This window comes from Macaca thibetana, chromosome 16 (genome assembly GCF_024542745.1).
Source record: "Macaca thibetana thibetana isolate TM-01 chromosome 16, ASM2454274v1, whole genome shotgun sequence".
Classification (NCBI taxonomy): domain Eukaryota; kingdom Metazoa; phylum Chordata; class Mammalia; order Primates; family Cercopithecidae; genus Macaca; species Macaca thibetana.
In genome coordinates this window covers 42,832,637-42,839,507 of record NC_065593.1, presented here as the reverse complement: position 1 = coordinate 42,839,507, position 6,871 = coordinate 42,832,637, and positions in this window count along the sequence as shown.

Sequence of the window (6,871 nt, the reverse complement as noted above, 5' to 3'; positions counted from 1 at the left end):
ATCATACAATATGTAGCATTTTTGGTTTAGCTTCTTTTACTTATCAAAATGCATTTGAGATTCACTCATGTTGTTTTATAAATCAACAAAATTTGATTTTTCAGTGAATAAGTACTACTCCTTTGTATCATAATTTGGTCATGCATTTACCAGTGGAAGGACATGGATATTGTTTCCAAGCTTTGCTATTGGTAATAGAGCTGCTATAATATAAACCTTTGTGTGCACATTTTGTGTGAATATAAGTTTTCATTTCTTTTGGACAAATACTCACATGTTTATTAGCTGGATCACCTAGTGAGTGTATTTAACTTTATAAGAAACTGCCAAATGTTTTTTTCAGAAGGCTGTACCAATTTACATTTCTACCAGTAATGCATGAGAGTTCCAGTACCCTTGCCTAGGTATTGCTATTTTCTCTTTTAGTCATTGTAAGTGGTGTCAGTGGTATGTCATTGGTGTTTTAACTTAATTTTCTCTAATGACTAACAATATTGAGCATTTTGTCCTATATTATTTGAGAATCTTTTCATATATTGTTTGCTACCTGTATATATATTTGGGTAAAGTTTCTATTGAGAAAATTTGCCTGTTTTTAAACTTGGGCTTTTTTATTTTTTATATTTCAGTTTTGAGAGTCCTTTATTTAGAATACAAGTTATTTGTAAGAAATAGGATTTACAAATATTTTCTTTTATTCTGTGGCTTGTCTTCTCATTCTCTGAACTGTGTCTTTTGCCCAGCCAAAGTTGCTAATTTTAATTATTGTTTTATTAATTAATTTATTTTATTTGTAAAAATTTAGTGGCTATAAGTGCAGTTTTGTTGCATGGCTATATTGTGTAGCGGTGAAGTCTGAGCTTTTAATGTAACCAACACCTGAATAGTGTACATTGTACCCATTAAGTAATTTCTCATTCCTCACCACCCCACACTCTCTTACCCTTCCAAGTCTCCAATGTCTATTATTCCACTGTCTATCTCCATGTGTACACATTATTTAACTCCCAGTTATAAGTGAAAACCAGTGGTATTTGACTGTTTCTGAATAGTTTCACTTAAGATAATGGCCTCCAGTTCCATCTATGTTGCTGCAAAATACATGATTTTATTTTTTTCTATGGATGAATAGTATTCCATGGTGTATATATATTTTAAACATATATATCATATGATATGATATACAATATCATATGATATGAGGTTCAATTGATTCACAGTTCAGCATGGGTGGGGAGGCCTCAGGAAACTTACAATTATGTCAGAAGGTGAAAGGGAAGCAGGGCAGCCTCTTCACAGGATGGTAAGAAGATGTGCTCTATATCATATCATATGATATATATGTCTAAAAAAAAATATACCATGGAATATTACATAACATAAAATACATATATACCTATAATATGTATTTTATATAGTAAGCAAGTACATAAAATATATATAAAATATATAGACATAAAGATATATATTTATGTGTATACGTTAAATATACATTATATATGCACATAAATATTACATGTGTAGGTTTTATATGTGTATATATGTGTATATATAATTATAATGTATATACAATATATACTAAACAATGTATATATAATATGTATATGTAATATATAAATATGTATATATTTATGTGTATGTTATATATTATATACCCATATAAGATATAGATGTGTATATACAATAATATATTTATATATAATTATATATAATAATACATATTATATATGATGCATATGATATATAATATATGCATATATGTCATAATATACATTTTCATAATATATAAATATAAATAATATATGATGTATGTGTATACACACATACCTAAAAGAACTCTTCTAGATAATGACATTTTGTAGGTATATACACACCATTGTAAAAAAAAAAAAAGTCAGTATCTAAAAGAGCTTTTTTAGGTTTTCTTCTAATTCTTTGCCTAAGTCAATATCTAGAAGTGTTTTTTAAGTATATGTTAGGTATACATACCCTGGTATATCTATTCATTCACGTTTTGTGACATGTATCCAGTCATCCATTAATGGAGTAAGATTCCATAGTTTTGCTATTGTGAATAGTGCTGTGATAAACACACAAATGCAACTATCTTTTTGATATAATGATTTCTTAATTATTTCTTTTCCTTTGTGTAGATACCCAGTAGTGAGATTGCTGGGTTGAATGTTAATTCCATGTTTAGTTCTTTGAGAAACCTCCATTCTGTTTGTCATAGATGTTGTACCAATATAAATTCCCATCCACAGCCTAAGAGCATTCCCTTTTCTCCATATCTTCACCAACAACTCTTACTTTTTGACTTTTTAAAATAGACACTCTAACTGGTGTAATTAAAATGGTGATAGCACATTGCCATTTTAATTTTCATTTCTCTGAATTAGTGACGTTGAGCATTTTTTATATGCTTGTTGGCCATTTGTATGTATTGTTTTAAGAAATATCTGTTTCTGCCCTTTGGCTACTTTTAAATAGGGTTGTTTCTTTATTGTTGTTGTTGTTGAGTTGCTTGAGTTTCTTGCAGGTTCTGGATATTAGTCCTTTGAAGGATGCATAGTTTGCAAATATTTTCTCTCATTCTGTACTTTGTCTATTCACTCTGTTGATTATTTCTTTTGCTGTGCACAATCTTTTTAGTTTAATTAAGTCCCATTTGTCCATTTTTTATTACATTTGTTTTTGAAGTCTTAGTCATGAATCATTTGCCTAGGTCAATATCTATAATACTTTGTGTATTACTCTGTTTGCATACTGCTACAAAGGACTGCCTGACATTGAGTAATTTATAAAGGGAAGAGGTTTAATTGATTCACAGTTCAGCATGGGTGAGGAGGCCTCAGGAAATTTACAATTATGGCAGAAGGTGAAAGGGAAGCAAGGCACCTTCTTCACAGGGTGGTAGGAAGAAGTGCTGAGCAAAGGAAGAAAAATCCCTTATAAAACCATCACATATCCTGAGAACTCACTCACTATCATGAGAACATCATGGGGGAAACCACCCCCATGATTCAATTACCTCTACCCGGTCTCTCCCTTGACACATGTAGGGATTATGGGATCATGGGGATTTCAATCTAAGATGAGATTTGGGTGTGGTTACAAAGCCTAATCATACCAGTTTGTATAGGTTTTCTTCTAATGTTTTTATAATTTCAGGTTTTACATTTAAATCTTTAATCTATCTTGAGTTGCTTTTGTGTAAGGTGAGAGATAGGAATTCAGTTTCATTTTTCTGCATATGACAATCCAATTTTCCTGGCACCGTTTATGGAATAGGTCTTTCCTCAGTGTATGTTTTTGTCGACTTTATCAAAGATCAGATCCATGTAGTCAATAAATATGTGCCTTTATTTCTGGGTTCTCTATTCTGTTCCATGCATCTGTGTGTCTATTTTTATACCAGTACCACGATATTTTGGTTACTGTAGCTTTGAAGTATAATTAGAATTCAGGTAATGTGATGCCTTCAGATTTACTCTTTTTCATAGGATTGCTTTAGCTATTTAGGCTCTTTTATTGGTTCCATATGAATATTTGCATTGTAATTTCTAATTCTGTGAAAAAAGGTCATAGGCATTTTGATGGAAATTGCACTGAATCTGTAGATTCCTTTGGGAGGTATGGTCATTTTAATAACATTAATTATTCCAATCCACGAGCATAGGTTGTTTTTCCATTTGTTTGTGTTTCCTATAATTTCTTTCACCAGTGGTTTTGTTTGTTTGTTTGTTTGTTTGTTTGTTTTTTCATGTAGAGATTGTTCACCTCTTTGGCTAAGTTTATTCCTAGGTATTTTTTGTAGCTATCGTAAATGGGATTGACTTCTTGATTTAGTTCTCAGCTTGATGGTTATTGGTGTATAACAATGCTACTAACTTTTGTACATTAATATTGTATCCTGAAACTTTACTGAATTTATTTATCAAATCCAGGAGATTTTTGGATAATTCTTTAGGGTGTTCTAGGTATTAGATCATATCATCAGCAATGAGGGACGATTTGACTTGTCTTCCAGTTTGGATAACATTTTTTTTTTTTCTCTTGCCTGATTGCTGTTACTAGGACTTCCAGGACTATGTTGAATGAGTGGGGAGAGTTGACATCTTTCTGTTGTTCCAGATCTTGGAGGGAATGCTTTCAGGTTTCCCCTGTTCAGTATGATATTGGCTGGGGGTTTATCGTATATGACTTTTATTGTTTTGAGGTATGTTGCTTCTATACATACTTTGTTGAGGGTTTCATGAAAGGATGCTGAATTTTATCAAATACTTTTTCTGTATCTATTGAGATCATCATGTGGTTTCTGCCTCTGTTGAGATGATCATATGGTTTTTATTTTTAATTCTGTTTAAATGTTGAATCACATTTATTGATTTATATAGGTTGAACCATCCTTGCATCCTTGGGATAAAACCCACTTAATTTTGTTATATTATCTTTTTATGTACGTTGGATTTGGTTTGCTAATTTTTTTGAGGATTTTTGTATATCTGTTCATCAGGGATATTTGTCTGTAGTTTTCTTTTCTTGTTTTGTCCTTGCCTGGTATTAGGGTGATAATTTGGTGTTAGGCTGATACTGGCTTTAAAGAAAAGTTAGGAAGGATTATCTCCTCCATTTTCTGAAAGTGTTTAAGGAGGATTGGTGCCAATTCTTTTTTGTATGTTTTGTAGAATTTAGCTGTGAATCCATCTGGTCATGGGCTTTTGTGTGTGTGTGTTTGTGTGCGTGTGTGTGTGTTGTGAGATTTTTTATTACTGATTCAGTCTTGCTACTCATTATTGTTCTGTTCAGGTTTTCCATTTCTTCCTGCTTCAATCATGAGAGGCTGCATGTCTCCAGGAACTTATCTGTTTCCTCTAGGTTTCTCTTTTTTTTTTTTTTTTTTTTTTTTTTTTTTTTTTTGAGACGGAGTCTCGCTCTGTCGCCCAGGCTGGAGTGCAGTGGCCGGACTCAGCTCACAGCAAGCTCTGCCTCCCGGGTTCACGCCATTCTCCTGCCTCAGCCTCCCCAGTAGCTGGGACTACAGGCGCCCGCCACCTCACCTGGCTAGTTTTTTGTATTTTTTAGTAGAGACGGGGTTTCACCATGTTAACCAGGATGGTCTCGATCTCCTGACCTCGTGATCCACCCGTCTCGGGCTCCCAAAGTGCTGGGATTACAGGCTTGAGCCACCGCACCTGGCCTCCTCTAGGTTTCTCGTTTGTTAGTGTGTAGTTATTCATGAGAGTCTCTGATGATATTTTGTATTTCTGTGGTGTAAGTTACAATGTCTCCATTTTTATTTTTGATTTTGTTAACTTGGGTCTTGTTATTTTAGCTAGTGTTTTTCAATTTTGTTTATCTTTTCAAACAACCAACTTCTTGTTTTGTTGATTATTTTTATTTTTATTTTGGTTTCTATTTCATTTAGTTCTGATACAATGTTTGCTATTTATTTTCTTGTGTCTTTTTTCTGCAGTTGGTATTCTCACTCACTGGTTTATCTATCATTGCACAAATACCTGTGTAGTTATTTTTAATTGCTCCCTTTCCTACTAGATGTTAAATTGGTAAACTCAAATTTCTTTTGTTCATTATGTCAGTATCAGCACTTAGGACAGTATTTGTCACAGAATGAAGTTAATATTTTCTAAACACGTAAAGTAAAACTTTCGATTATAAAAATAGACACATTTCACATTTAAATTTTTGGTTTATCTTGTTATTCTCTAAGGAGCATTATCCAGCTTTATGTTTTTCTAAGTGGGTATTTGCCTTGACACCATATGCCAAATAATCTATCTTTTCCTCCAGTAATTTGAAATGTCATTGTTAATAAAAGATGGGGTATACTAAATGCCCCTTTTGTCTTGGGTCTATTTTTAGACTATATTCTCTCTACCTCTTTAATAGGAGAAATTTTAAATTCAAAGTAGTATAAACTGTAGAATCTAATGTTAACATTTTTTAGCATAAAAAATCTAAGCAACTGATACTTTCATGTTTAATGAAAAAATATAAAGTGTAAATACAGAAAAAAGGATTGTATTTATTTATTCTCCATTAATTGATGGCAGAAATGATTTACTTGCAAGTTTGCAAATAACTTATTACTATAGCCTGAAGGACTAATTAAATGAAAAACTTCAAAATCTTCAAAATGAAAAACTTCAAAATGCATCTCATTACCAAATATTAGTCTAACCATATTATTTTAAGCAAAATTATTAAATATTGTCAAAAAATAAAATTTCATCTAAAATACTGCTATGATTTGCATAAAAATGTGGGTATTTAGCATGATATTAAGAATATTTATTGGTCTTTTTTGTGTTTGTGTGTCTTTGTAGGCAGGTATACTACCTATTGTGTTTAATTTGTGTGCTTCAGGAACTGAGGGGAAAAGTTTGAATGTGTAATTAGAAGACTTAATTTTAACATCTTGTCTTAGTTTACAAATGGGTGAAATAATAAAATCTTCTCTGCCTCTTTCATAGGATATGTGAACATGCTTGTTAAAAAGAGTCCCATTTAATTATAACCTATACCTACTACCTGGATATTTTGAGCTCATGTGTCCAGCAACCAACAAACAAGAAAACTCTGTTTTCTGTAATAAAGATACCACAGCTGGCATTGTCATGGTTATTGGAGATACTATTCGATTGCGCTTGCAGTAGTCTGTAATCATCATTGAGATTGCATCTGGTTTCTGCAGCGTCCACACTAGAGAATCAAATGGAGACATGATGGGGACAACTACCTCTGCCTCTGCCTCGTTCAGATCTTTAATGGTGGCACCAATCTTTGCCATTCTCTGCTTGCCCGGATGCTATATTGCTTTGAGTTCACTATTTTGCCTTGGGATGGGCAT